Here is a 15,626-nt window from a genome sequence, read left to right on the forward strand (position 1 = left end):
GTGGGACACCACAGACAGCCACACGCGGCACGGCCCGGTGCCCCGGGGCAGGGGTGGAGGCGCGCCGGGCTTTTTCAAGGCCCGCCGCCACCTCCCGCCGCCCGCCGCCAGGGCCCGCGCGGCCAGGTCCAGAGGGATCCCGCGCCGGTGCTGATCGGGTAGGGGGACGAAGGGAACGGGGTCCCTGCGACAGCCCCAGCCGTGCCCCGGAGAGGGGACCCCGGGGCGATTGACGTTCAAGCGACCCTCAGACAGGCGTAGCCCCGGGAGGAACCCGGGGCCGCAAGGTGCATTCGAAGTGTCGATGATCAATGTGTCCTGCAATTCACACTAATTCTCGCAGCTAGCTGCGTTCTTCATCGACGCGCGAGCCGAGTGATCCACCGCCAAGAGTCACAGGCAACTTTTTGTTTGTTTCCAGACGTTGGCCCGAACCTGCCGGTGCAGGAGAGGCCGGGGGGTAGGCAGCGCCGCCCGCCACGGGCGGGACACGGCCCGGCGCCCCGTCTAGCTGCCCCACTTGGGAGTCGGCCGAGACCATCGAGGGTTTTAAAGTAATTGCTGTTTATGTAGGACCAACAGGTTTGCTTGCTGCAAAGAACAATACAAATGCCTACACTATTAGCTTTGCCAATGCTCGCTTCTCAGATTCCCTTTTTAGTGTAATTCCTCCAAATGTTAAACTTCACCCTCGTCTTTATAATTGTCTACTTTTCTTTTCTCTGTGTTTGATATCTTGTTATGCTCATCTAGGCTAAAGGATGCATCAGCAACATAGGGTGTTATAAGCAAAGTAAGGTACTGGCTCGGGTCAATAAACAGAACCTTTTCTGCCCCAGAGATTAAACTATAATGTATGTCAATGTCCCCATGATAACCGGAAACCGACCCACTCTACCCAAAAGAAATGTGCAAACGTTGTTGTTCCCGCAAAACGACCTACACTGGTGAGTTATTAAAAATGACCTCAATCTGGGGTTTGACATATGATGTTATAGGTTGATACAAAGACAGAGAGGCCACCTGCCATTTCAGTGTAAACCAAGCCCGCCAACCTAGCATAACTTAACACAATGACAACTAATGCAGTATATAACCCTCAGTCTGCATAATGTTCTACATGGTTTAAGTATCTCCTTTGTCATCAAAAGTGCCGTCAGTATCTTATTTTAGAGAAATTGTTGTCCCGGAAAATGAAGCAGATTTATTATTTTTTTGTCCTAATGAAACCATCACATTTGTAATAAATGTAATTTTCCTGGAATCTTTTGATTAACTGACAAACACGTATGCCTTTTTTACTTAAACCTAATAAACCCATGTTTCGTTTTTGAAAGTATGCAGTTTTCATGTGTACTATTAACGAGACTAAAACAAAACATGTTCTGTCCGTTTGGAGCTGCACATCATGCTTCGAATCGATGAAAAGAAATGCCCTATTAACATGAAAAGCCAACTGCAATGCTGAAATACGATCTTTTTAATCTAGGGGCCTGCTCCCGAAGTCCACGGAATTGTAAATCCGTCTGATAATACAATATCACGCACAGCCTGTCATTCCTAATTGACTCAATAATGAACATTATCACAAGATAATTGACTTGAACGAACAGTCAGCAAAAAAGGGAAAACGTGGAAGAAATCTGAAGCTACCAAGAGGCCTGGTGAAAGTTGAGCAATCTGATTATGCCCATATTTAATCATCTTATCAAGGATGCTAATAATTGTTCAAATATGAATTTTAGGACGTTCATCTGAAATACTATATGGAAAAGTGCTAAGAAAATACATAGAAGATATTAAACCGTACGTGATTTTAGTGTGAACTGCTAAGCAATACATTTCTCACTTGAAAATGTCTACAGTTTTTACTTGAAATAAGAGTTTAAATACTGACTTTGATAAAGGAACGAATTTCTATTTCTATTTCATTTTGGTTTTGTATCTGTAACATCTAAACAGAGACCTTGTTAAAGGCCTGTGAAAATTATATTCCTGTTTTAAACATGTTAAATCCGTTTCTATTCATTGGAATATCTATAATGAATGGAACAGCATACTTATCTTGTATGAGATGCATTTTTTAACGAAATACATAAGCAATTGGTGCTCACAGGTGGACAAATAATCCCATTTACTAAAGTCAATATTTCATTCTGTTGTTTTTCTATTAGGGGGAATTAAACTAAGCCCTCAGCAGTCTTGTTATGCTTCCATGGCAACCGATATTTCCTGCAGGGTTATGACCTCTAATGACTTCCCTCTGAAGCCAGGGGCCCTTTGAAGATTAGTAAATACATGCACACTTATGCAAACTGTCCATGACAGGGCTGTACTTTACGTACCAAGAATTTGTAAGCATAAAACAATTTGTTGGTTTGTAATATCATTAGGCTGCATCGGTTTCTATTAAACAGATTTTTGAGACTATCCACGCCACGCCAACAGCAAGAAAAGGTTGATTAAATCGAACAATCACCGTACATTTCAGTATTTTATAAATACATACCCACTCTTAGGAGCTTGATTATGCATGTGCTGTACTTGCAAATGTAATATTAAAAACATTGTATTTGAAACCTTCGGAAATTTTTAAAAGACTCATTGCACAAAAAACGGATATAATGTTGCTTGCTTAATCATACAGCTGTCGTGTTTTGTTCGGCCCGCACCGCCATTTTTTTTGTCAAAAGTGAACACATCGAATTATAGGTGGAAAGATATCAACTAAGGGGTTATATATTTCACTGAGGGGTTCCGAGAGCGACGTTTCAGTTGCCTATGATGACAGTCTGAACTCCGAGGTGGAATGTAACCCGTAGTGAAACGGGAACCGACTATAATTTCATGTTGTGTAGTGCCCCCATAGTGTTCTAAGGTCATTGGGAAAATGTTGGTGGGAGTGTATTGGGAAGCAAGAAAAGGGCAGGAAACATTGCCATAGATGCCACTTTAAGCCAATAAACTGCAGTCGGCACTTTCAACAAATTGTTTGCGGCAACACTTGTTTTTTTTTGTTTGCGTTCTAAAAAGGTGCCCAAATGGTGATGAGAAATCGTTAGGAAACTAGCTGAAAATACCCTGTTCACTGTTTGCTATTGCCATTTCTTGTGCGCATTGTGACTAGCTAAGAGTTTCGATCCCAGCCTTTTTCCCCAGACATTCAAAGCAGTTTGTCTGCCATGCAACATGTTACAAAATTCAAAGAAATACAAAGAAATAACGCACGCCAGCGGGCTCTCCGTTGCATTCCCAGGCTGCACAATGAGCCAAGCCGTTGATTGGGAATTTACGAGCACTAGATGTTAAGGACACGAGGCACACGAGAGATGTTGACAGGTCACCAGGAGCAATGTCAACAAAGGGGGCGCGCTGAGGCTCCCTATTCATCTGGGAGTCACAAATGAAGGTGATTGTCTTCAGCTACACAAGGTCACCTTCATGTGTTTTGTAGACAATCCTATGCCTACTCATCCAATGCATCGTTAGACGGACATAACATTGTATGTTCACTATGTAGTAGGACGGCTACCGATTTGGGCAGCCCTTACCTGTAGGCCCACATGAGACTTTGCTAGCAACATGCTTGGCAAATGGGATATTGGAGTAATCAAGCATCTAAGAACCCCTTAACTGCTTGAGTGGGCATATTTGCCCCACCACCCCAAACCAATACAATCTTGCTGATTCACAGATTTTCATAAGCCCTGTTGGAGCACCAGCTGTGCCTGCACATCCTATTGGATGTAGATACTCGCTTACCTTCCCCCAATCTGACAGCTCACTTTTGCTGAGGCTTTTGAGTGTTTCCCAAAACATGACAAAAGACATTAACTACTCCATTCATTCGATTGGCCCCTAACAACCTCAGCCAATACCTCCCCATTACCTATGGTAAGATTGTTTAGAAAGCAGTAGGCATGCAACTTGTCCAACACATCCTAGCCAACAACCTCCTACAGCCCTAGTAATCTGACTTCCGAACCAGATGCAGCACTGAAGCAGCTACCATGAAAGTGATTAAGGATGTCCTTAACATTCTCGATGAAGGCCATTCTTGAGTCCTGGTTCTCCTTGACCGCTAAGCAGCATTCGAAACAGTTACCACCAGGCACTGGCCGACATCCTATATTGCTGCTGGGGGAACAGAAAGTTCATTCTCAGCTGGTTCAAATTCTACTTTGCTAACTGTCATCAGCTCATCCAAATGGATCCCTCCAGATTACCAAATCTACCCATAACCTGTGGCATCCGACAAGGTCTCATCCTCTCCTTGTCATCTTCAGTCTTTACATGGAACCTCTCTGTACCCTACTGGCTCAAAACAACATCCATATCCACCAATAGGCATGTGAAACGCAGCTCCACCTCAAGATATCCTCCAGCAAAGACATCCACAGGCTCAAGGCGTGCCTCAAATTGATTCATCCTGGATATCCTGTGCTTTCCTGAAGCTCAACCCCTCCAAGACCACAATCCTACTGATGACCAACACCGCCAAATCCCATGACATCCAGACTTGGCTATGCGGTATGAACCTTAAGGGCTTCATCCCCAGCTGACTAACTGCGAGTAGTAGGAAAGACATACATGGCTTGGTATCAACGTTCTCGGCTGCGGAAAAGCAAGCCTTCATCAAAAGAAAACAACTTCAGATCTGCTGTTCATGTCTTGGTCCTCTCCCACCTGGATTTTGGCAATGCCCTTTTGGAAGGCCTTCCAGTGTCTACCCTGGCACCACTCAGATGTGTCCTGCATGCTGCAGCACGACTCATGAAAGTACTCTGCAAATTGGACCATATCACCCTAACACTCATTAAACAGCGCTGGCTCCTGCAGCAAGTGTGCATCATCTACAAAGTTGTTGACCTGCAGTCCCTACGCTACCTCTCTGAGAAACTGAGCATCTGTGGAAGGCTACAATTCACCAGAAGTAAGGACATGCATAAACAAAAACTCCTCCAGTGCAGGAAGGAAAGAACCAAGAGGCAATCTTTCTCTGTCTACTCCCCAAACTCTGAAACCTCCTCCCCATCATCACCAGGCTCGTACCCTCACTACTACATTTGAGGAACTCCCTCACAACCCCACTCTTCAAGGAATGGGTTCTCCCTAACACCTAGTTCACCATACACTCCACTCCCACCTAAACTTAAACTAGGCGATTGCCACCCGTTCCCTCCTCTGCTTGCTTGTAGACCTTTGCTGCCAAATTGCACACCCTCCCACTCCCCCGTTGTTAGCACTCTGCTCCCTTTAATCTCGACTTTCCTCTTTCCCTTATTTCCTTCTACAACACCAAATAAATGCATGTCAGGGGACTTATTGTTTCGGCCTTCCTGTCCTCCTAGTTAATGCACATGGGTTTTCAGTACTTCCACCTTCTCCCCTGCCTAGAAAATGTATTTGGCCTTCTCAATGCTTCGGTCTTCTCCTACACCTACAAAATGCATTTGTGGTCCACAGCACTTTGGCCTTCTTCTATGTCTACTAAAGGAAAGTGGGTTGTATTGTCTCACCACCCACAATTCACCCCACCACAAATGCTGTGCCTACTACCACACCAAAATAATTCCATCCTAACTTTATCAAGGCCCTATTATTGTTTTAATTCTACTCTAACCGAACTATCATACAAATCCCCTCCATAACACACATGGGAGGCTCCTGTTCCTTTAAACATCAATCATCAAAAGTCCTGAGTTTCTACTTGCATGTCTTATTATAGGCATGAGGCCAAACCCAGTTAATCCTCACATCTCGAACCTCTGGAAAGCAAAATTTAAGAGTATACAGTCTTAAAAAGATGACGTAAAGTAGCATTGCAGCGGTGTACTCCAGAATATTGCAATGTCTGTTGTTTATTTCATCGGGCCTCATTACGACCCTGCCGGTGCAGAAAGAACGGTGGTGGTAAAACCACCACCACCGTTCTTTCCGGACTGGCTGATTAAGAGTCCTGCAGGTGGGAGGTGTCACTCCCGCCAGGTCTGACCTGACGGGTTTAACACCACCCGGCTGCAGGCGGAAATGGAAACACCGGCTCTGTCATAGACGGAACCAGTGTTTCCATTGTCCCCATCCCCATGGAGTCCTATGGGACTCCATGGGAATTGGGACTTACACAATTCCGCCTCCAGAATTCCCGGGTCACAGGGGTAGTAATGCCCCAGTAATTCCGGGAATCACGGAGGCAGAATGGTAATATGAGTCCAGCGGTAACCTGCCAGTTTTTCCAGCACGGTTACCGCCGGACTCGTAATGAGGCCCATCGTGTTATTTTAATTTAAGATATTCTATTATTACTACACCGTTTCTGTATCTTTATAGTATGGGTGTGGAGGAATCTGGGTACTAGATTTCTCTGATACAAACAAAAAATTAAATCCTGGCCTTGCAGGACATCATAGACTGCAAGTCTATTTTTTACATGTACTTAAAAAAAAATCCTTTTGCTGCCATAATAAATTATATACGCAACTCAAAATGGTGGTCTCTTTTGCCCTTAGGGTGTATACATGTCTTTTTCTTTGGCACAGCTAGCACATTTCTTACCTTCCTCCCTAAATTCCTGGGCACCCCAAGCAAACACGTAATTTATATACAAGGAGGAACACTTACTCACATGGGAACTGGGGAATAAATGTCATACAGTGAGTTGTTCCCATTGGAAATTGTTTATATCACAAATAAATAGCAATTAATTGTTCACACCCATGCGTTACTCAAGGCAATCGGTGGTCGTCAAATGCTAAATTAATCAAACCAAATATCAAGTACTTTTTGCTGATGATCAGTATCAACAATGTAATTCCAAGTGCATTTTTTACAGTTTTGATACTAAATCACAAAGCAGCAAATTATCACGTACAAAGATAAAGCTACATAGGATCCCTATTGCAGCCGGGGCTGTAATCAACACGTATATACAAGACGGAGGAACCCCTAGTCACATGTACCTAAACACATTGTGAACTCCTCCATGCACAAGAATAGGAACAGTCTAGACCTAGCGCCTCATAACGAGTTGGGCAGTAAATCGGCAGAATTACCACAGGGTTACCTCCAACGCGAATAGCGTTACTGCCAACCAGTCTGGCGCTATTAGCGCCGGATCCAGGGTTGGGCAGTAACTGTAATTCTCAGCGCAATTAGCGCATGCTAATAGCGTGGCGCTAATTGCGCCAGAAAATGGGAATTTTCCAGCGCATTTACTCCCAGTTTTTAGCTGGGGGTAAATGCTGCCAGACTCCTGATTGGGTGGCCCCTTAAATGCAGCAGTAATAGTATTATAGCCACATTTAAGGACTACAGCCCAACTCGTGATGATGAGCTAGACTTTAAATCATCCCCACTCATTACCTGTGCAGATTCTATTCCACTCAACTCGTCTGACCATGCTGCCATCCAACTACCAATCCCCTTCTCAACCATAACCCACAAAGGTCAGGCTAAACACCCCCTCACTCAGTGCTGCTCCTTCTAAACTTTCCCAGTCAATGAGCTGGAAGCAAACCTCACAGACTTCTCCACCACAGGGAATGCCTCAGTCCTCTGAGAATTATTTAACATTTCTGCTATGAAACTGGAGATTACTCATGCCCCTCTAAAAAGCAACCACGCAAATATAAAACTATCCACCCCATGATACGCCCCTGAGCTTGCCTCCACCAGACGCTAGTTCAGAGCCCTAGAGAAATCATGGTACAAACACTGTAGCCCTCCAACCCTCACCAACCTCAAATCTCTCAAAGCCAACTGTAGGATTCTGATCACCAAAGTCAAAGCAGATTACTTCTCCACGACCATTGTTGCTGCCTCTAACAGTGGCAAAGCCCTTTTGAGAGTAGTAAAGCATTGTACCAAACCCACACACAACCCGAGGTAGGAGCAACTCAGGAAATATGTTACGGAATCAACCATCTGTTCATTAAAGAAATATGCAAATTCCAACATATCACTGAATCAACCTCCCCCAGTGTAGCCCTCTGCAGTAAAGCATCAACATACTCCTCTGGTTCAAATCATCTCATCTCTCGTTCTCTCCCCCCCTCTACCTTCTAGAAAAAGGTTTGCCTCCCCCAAACCTACTTCCTAATATGACAATAAATTTTGGCCTCCATTATTAAACAATTCACAGGCCTTGTGCTCAACACACTCCTTAGCATCATTAATGCTTCCCACACTGAAGGGTCATTCCCAGACATCCTCAAGAATTGTCTTATATGACCTCTTTTGAAAAGACCAACCCTAGACACAGATGACCTGGCCAACTACTGGCCTATTATGAACCTCACTTTTATCGTCAAAATCTTGACACTACTAACCAGAATCGAATAACTACACTTCCTAAATGACTATCCATCAAAGTTCGGCACCAAGTGTAGCATCAAGACTGCCACCATCCAGGTGGTGAATGATGCCTGTGAAATGATGGCTAAGGTAGGCTTATGCTTCCCCAGCCTCCTTTACCTCTCAGCTTCATTTGACACTATGGAACACCACATCCTCCTCTCTAACTTCGCTGACAGGATGGGAATCACCAGCAATGTCCTGAATTGGTTTACCTCCTATCTCTCGGGAATGCACCAGGCTGTTCAGATTAATACATTGCATTCTAAAACACAAACTCTCTTCTGTAGAGTCCCTGAAGGCTCCCTATCTACCTGATCCTCTTTAACCTTTACCAGAAGACTCAAATAACTTGATAAAGCCATCCACTGATATGTGATCGAAACTCTGTTGGGCATGAGAGTAACAAGCCCACAGAATGTCAGTTATATCCTTGATTACCTAGCCATTATCCAGTCCTGGATGCCAACTGCATACCTAAAACCTTTCCTCTCCAAGACCGAATTTGTCCTTTTTCGGTTCCCCAGTTAAACTACAACTGATCCAACAATGGCTAAATGAAGTGTGCCTAGTAGAATTCCACAACTCACAGATTCAGCAAAATCCTTAGGCTTCACCATCAACAGCCGCCTGTCCTTCCTGAAACCCATAGCCAAGAAAGCCAAATTACCTGGCTTCTAATGCCGCTATAAGGGATCCGAAATGTGAGGTGGACAACTTGATAGAGGTTTTTCACAAGTAGCCATTTTATTAAATTATAAGGGTGTGATAATTGCCTCACTTTCCCCAACCTAACGAGGATTTCCCTGTCTTTAAAACTAAGACTTAAGGAAAACACTCTAACATCAAAAGGTATCTGTCCTTCACACTTGGACATACAACACAGTCATACAGGAATTTACATGGCTGTTAAAATTCAACAAAATATCAATTATACCCAAATACAATCTTTGGAACCAAATATCCTTGGAACCGGGGTTGGATCCCCTTTCCAGGATTAATGCAGCATTTTCCAAATAAAAAGTTTCAATTTGCAAAGTTCTTTTCAAGTTCTGCTTCCAGGGTAACCCAAGATTCCTTTCAATAGTCAAGTTCTGCTTCACTTGGCACTTGGATTATTTTAGGATCGCACAAGGTTCATCAATCTGCAAAATACAGTTTACACAAGCTCTTGTTTATCAAACCAAAAAGGCTTTGTTTCATACTTCCAGTGAATATTGCAATAGAATGTCTCCTCTTGGAAAATACAACTACTTCACTTTTCTTCTTTATAAACCACGTTTTCGTCAGGATGTTTTCACTAAATTCATCAGACACATTTGTGGCCTTGCCACTTTCCTTCCACCACAACCTTTCATCACAATAAACTACCTCAATATTTTCTTCCTGGTCCACTAGCCTGCTAGGACTATCACTAACAATCTCAATGCTGGTGTACTCGCCTGCTAGGATAAAACTACTACAAGTATTCTGTCATGAGGTTAACTTCAAACATCAGAAAAGTCTTTGACTTTCAATAACTTTGATATTCACAACTTATTCCATAATGATACAGCTCACATTGATCGTGTTTGCCCCATTGATTTGTTTGCCACACGCAATCCAGGTTATGTTCCTCTACCCCTTGATACTTTTCACAAGGAGGCTTTGTTTCCTGCCACCTTCGGGTTTCTACTATCACACCATGTAATTGCTGGTAAGCTTTCTTATACAAGTGTCTCTCTTTAAACAAACTGTTTCCCTTTTTTCTGTAATAGCCTTTCTATGGCTTAGCCAATGCTGATTGTTATTTGGCTTAAATATTGCCTCCTCTTTACTTTGGCAATGTCGGTTACAATCTGCTTTCATTGTTGCTCCCTTTTGGCTTTGCCAATGATAATTATGATTTCGGGACAAAATGGTTCCCTCTTTACGTGGGAAATTATAGCTGTAAACCTCTTCCTCTTGTTTCCTCTTAATATAAGGATTGTACCAAAATACTTTCTTTCATTAGTTTGGCATTCAAAACATCTACAAGTAGCCAGCGGTATTTCACGGTGTCCCCTGAAATCACCTATCACAGGCCAACTCACCCTTCTCTCCTTGTGCATCCGCTTTAACCGTTGCTGTTGCAACTTCTTCAGCCTTCACATTCCGAGTCTCTGAGACCTCCACTTATGTTCCTGTGTCCTGCGTCTTTCACCACGGGAGCCTGCTTTTCTACTAGTGTTCTCCAAAGTTCACCAGCCACCAGAGTTAAGAACAGTGAACAGAGAGCTTCTATCTCCCATGGTCAGCCTGTCACTGCAGCGCTTCCCACTGCGTGATCTCTGCAGTTTAGGTTTCTCACTCCTGCGAGTCTCTTGGCACCATAATCCACTAAACCAACAGCGGTGGTCCCAGCATCTTCATTTCTCGACTCTTGCTGAATACACGGCTGCTGTCTGCTTCTCCTACTGCTTCAAATGACCTGCACCTGAAGGGGCTTTAAATAATCAAAAGTTTAGCTCAGGTGTGAGACATAAGAAACACTAGACTGCATACTGCAGTTCTGTGCCTCTAAGACCCTCTTCCTCAACCCAGTACCTAGGGCATTATGGGACTTGAATTCCCTAATGTTCGGGCTTCTTTTTAATTCAAGGCCTCCGTTTTACAATAGGACATTAAAGCTGTGTGGTCACCAGGGAAATTAATTGGTCAGGGTATTCTCACAATTCTCCTGCTCCAAGTACCCTCCTGTGTGATCCTCCTGCGGAACACCACCCCAGGGTCCGAATCAGGAAGAATCTGCCTTTACCTGACCACATGAGAAGGGTCCCCGGCCAAGGTCTTTGGTATAATACATCTGGTTCATCATACCACAAAATCAAACTCTTTATTCCACCACAGGACCTCCAGACTGTAGTGCATGCCCTTTTAGTCTCACACACCGATGGGGAATGCCCTCTTGACATGTCTCCTAGCTGCTCACTTAGCACCCCTAAAGCCAATCTACCACATTGCAGCACAACTTAGTGCGTACATTTTAGTGAATCGCCACTGTCCTACACAATCTACATTGGCATCCTCTCAAGGCCAGGGTACTGTTCAAGACAGCAACATTTGTTTTTTTCAGCAAACCAGTGCACTGATACACAAAATTAAATAACAATTGAAAAAGCAAATGGACATCAGAAACCTAAAGCATTATTTTTTAATTTGAAACTTACATTTTAATGTTTTATCAGAATTTAAAACATATTTATTACAGAAACCCTTTTAGATGCAATATTGTCCTTGATTTCATACATTTCTGTGAAATGCATAATAACAATACATATTCTAATTTGCTATTAGATTTCTCTAATGCAATTGACTAAAGAACCTCTCTTTTTCTGTGCCCAACGTGTGTTTCACACTTAGTGGAACAATTTCATCCATATCAAGCGTTTTTACAGTGTCTTATTTTTGAATAAATAATCTGATATAAAGCTGGATTTGAGTTAAAAAAATAACATTATTGTAAATATAGTAGCTTGTTACCTAGACAGCTGTCTTGATTACTTATATCTGATCCATTTTATGAAGTCTCCTGTAAATTTGAGTCTCAGATATACTCAGAAAATGGACACGGTGCAAAACGATCTTCTTAATTAGATTGCTGAATTCAGGTGTGAAAGCCTAATATGTAGGCGGACACCATGATATGTTTGCAGCGCATCTGCTTCCAAATTCTGGTGTGCAAAATGGCACCGTTCAAGACTGCATGTATCATCTATAACAGTCACAAGTAGCATACCAGAATACCTTGTGGCTAAGCTTCCCTTATCTGGTGGCAAATGTTCCTCGGGCAGCATTTCAACCCACTGGCTCGAATCACAAGTTGTAACCAAAGAGAGAATCGACAATCTTTCTCTTGTCATGCACCAACCCTTTTGAACTCAACCCTGGTTCTGCTCCAAATGCCCCCACAATTATAAAATTCCATAAATGTGGCTTTTTCAACAACACCAAATCATGGACTAAATCTGAAGGATGCACAGACAGCATCTCACAGTACGGTGCTCTCCACACTATGCGCAGTATTCTGCTGCTCTCATTTGAGGTCTGTGGTTTAAACATAAAATTAAAATAAATGAAATGTTTCATGTAACAATGAGATCCATTTTAATGGGTGGTGTTCAAAACCAAAACTCATAAGAGTATAGCAGTGGAAGGGCTTGTTCTAGGTATTAAAAGCTATTGTGATATATATGTCCACTTCCACCTTATGTACCCGAGTTACATGAAAGAGGACCAAAGTCTGCCTTATGTTGCCCACCCCTGCTACCCATCGCAAGTTTAGCTTTGTCTATGCACCATTCCTGGGATCAATGTGTCCAGTATAGTAGGCCAGATGTTCACAACAAGGTAAGCGTCAGTAGTCAGCAGAGAAATTGTTCAGAAAAAGGGGTCCCTCTCTGCTCTGTGTACTACATAAATGAATGCTGCAGAGAATGTGGCTAGAAAGATGCACATATCAGTGAATATGTTCAACTCTTTTGTCAGGTGGGAACAAGAAGGCTTTTCAACTCATAAACATCTACAATGAAGCCACCCTCCCAAGAGGCTTTCCTGGAAATAATTATTGAAATGTTTGCCAGAACTTTCTTTGAATTGTAGGGATAAACAGCAACATTTCAGTCAGACTTTCAGGACTAAGGGGAATCCTTAATGCAGTTCCTTCCAGTTGATCAGTGTAGTTTGACATAATAGAATATAAGGGTGCCAGCCATGCAAATATGCCATCCCACTAGGAGTATTTTAGACAAATCATTCTCTCTCTACTTTGGCAATTAAGGTGCTCAACCCTCCTGCAGATCAGGCTAGGGATGTATCAATAACCTGATTGAAATACCCTCTCATTAATGTAGAAACATGTGCAAAGAGTGTTAATTTTGTATATTCAATTTCAGGGACTTAATGCTAGTTAGGATTTGGTAACTGGTTAAGATTTTAAGAAACCATTACTAAACTCGTGCTGTACAATTAGGGCCATACCCACCTGCGTCAACAGCTTGAATTCCAAAAGATTTTTGTTTGGAGAGACAAATGCCCACTCCAACATTCTTGAAAAGCTAGATGACTAGTAGTTCTTCACAATAACTGTAATAAAAATGCACATTTTACTTGAGACCATGCAGCAGGTTTTTGAGTCTTTCCTGTTGTCATAAGTGACGCCGTCTTGGTTAGAATGACTGATAAACCTGATATTCTTTCTTGTCTCACCGGAGCCGGTGCGGGTAAAATAAATATGATGGGAAGGATTCCTATTGCATTCATGGTACTTTTTATTTTATGGTGCCGCTTAGATGTCCATTCCATTATGAACCAGAGTTATTTTTTTCTTTAATCCTTTGCAGACTTTGGTTGAGGGTATTCCTTGAACAGTTGGCTTTTGCCAATTGCGTGTTTGAAAAATCAGTGGTGGAGTGTGTGCTTTAGGGAGTGCTGGGTTTATCACTTTTGGGATACTTGGGATACTGGGTGAAGGCCACTAAGCCACCATCTTTGGTGTAGGCTGCTAATATCCAGTCCCCACAATGGTACCTTCTTTATAAGCAGAGAGGCTTCAGGGGTGGTGGACTATCACTCCTCGCCTAAGGAGGAAAAGACCGGAAGTAGACCATGATATCAAGGCAAACCAGATGTACATGGTCACGTGATTGCCGGCGGGTGTTGGAAATAGAGGATGGACTATAACATTATTAAAAAGGAGTATATTGTTTGTGGGAGGCGGGAATAACTGACCAGAAGCCACATCCAGATAATTGTGGTTCAGCATGTAAGGTGTTATAAGGGGAGGTTAGTTGGGGGGCTGGACAGGTTGGCTGAGTTTCTTGAGTCCAATTGAGATGCGGTCAGTTTCTTGCAAGACTCGTGAATAAAGCCTTGCTTGTTCATCCTCTGAAATCTAATCCGCTGTTTTTATGCAATGGTTACAGATGGTGCTCTCGAAACTCAGACTTGTCGTGCAATGCTGTGCGCCAACAGTCCCTGAGTTGTCTCCTGCTGATGACCCCTCCTCCCCCGCCGCCTCCCACTCCTCCCCCGAGCATGCTCATTTTGTTTTCCTCGACTCAATAAACATGCACAGCTCCTGATTGAAGGGACATTTAATTAAGACAAGAGGACACTAAGATGGGCCTTGGAGCACAAAAGAGAAAATAAACACTGAAACAATGGGGAGTGTTTGTAACGTGGTTAGCAGAGGCAACAACACAATGGAATGACAGCAAAGTTACAGGGCTGAAGGAAGTTAATGACAGATTGAGGGGACAGATAAAGTTCTGTAGATCGAGAGGGGCAGCAGATAAGGAAACACATGTATGCCCCCAAATAGTGTAGGAAAAGGACAAGGCGAAGGAAAAGAACAAAGAGGAGATGGACAGGAAGATCAGTACAGTGAATCAGTGGAAGGCATTGTGGAATTCTTTACTAGTATGCAGGCAGCTATGAGAGCAGTCCAGACACAACCACAACCAGGACAGCTACTGCAAGGGGAAACGCCAGCTCTGGATCCTGTCCCAATTCTACCTTTTGCGTCATTGGTACTAGGACCGAGTGGTCAGAACACTACAGGAGGACATATGCTGATAGATGTACCTCTCTCTTACTCTCATAACTGCTGAACCCATATGCATGCAACTTGTGTTATCCGACTCCCTTACCCTCACCAGTAACTAATTCGGCTCACCAAATATGTCAAGTGTTGGCAATAAAAGGCCTTAGGATTTTATTGTGCAGATATGGTTATGGAGATAACAATAATCACATATCATATTAGTATCATACTTTTGGGCACCGGGTCCTGAAGTTACCCCCTCTGGCCTGTGCCACCTTTGCTTGTCCCACGACTTGTTGTGGACAACGTACAGTGCCCTGTACCTCTTTTCCTTTGTTCTTCTCCCTTCAGTTGTAGGGTGGGAGGGTTTTGTGGTAAAGAAGCAAAGAGTGGAAGATGCTGAGTGAACAGCGAACCTCCTGTTTGTTTGTTTGGGTCCCCGTGCAGGGTCCACAAACAGATTGTGTTTTCTTAGAGCACGCTGCTCTTATTTATAAGACCCAGGGGAGCCCTGGGTCTTTGATGTGCATAGTGGTGGGGGCTGTGCTCCAGCCCCCAGGCCGGGTTGCCGACTGTCTGGCCCCCTGAGGAGGAGCAGGTCTTTGAACCTGTGTCCTGCCTGACTGTTGGTTTTTCTTAGGTGCTTAGCACCTTGTTGCTTAGAGGAAGGGTGAGGTGATTGTTCACACCTCACCCTTCCCTAGCATTGTAT

General features: G+C 43.4%; 1 non-coding gene across 1 annotated transcript; it reads right to left on the minus strand.

The window, feature by feature from the left end:
* Window positions 1-241: 241 nt before the first annotated feature.
* Window positions 242-395, minus strand: LOC138481889 (5.8S ribosomal RNA). The gene has a single exon (XR_011274479.1). It is a non-coding gene; the product is annotated as a 5.8S ribosomal RNA (ribosomal RNA).
* Window positions 396-15,626: the final 15,231 nt, after the last annotated feature.

Source organism: Ambystoma mexicanum, chromosome 5p, assembly GCF_040938575.1.
Source record: "Ambystoma mexicanum isolate Mex_15411 chromosome 5p, UKY_AmexF1_1, whole genome shotgun sequence".
Classification (NCBI taxonomy): Eukaryota; Metazoa; Chordata; class Amphibia; order Caudata; family Ambystomatidae; genus Ambystoma; species Ambystoma mexicanum.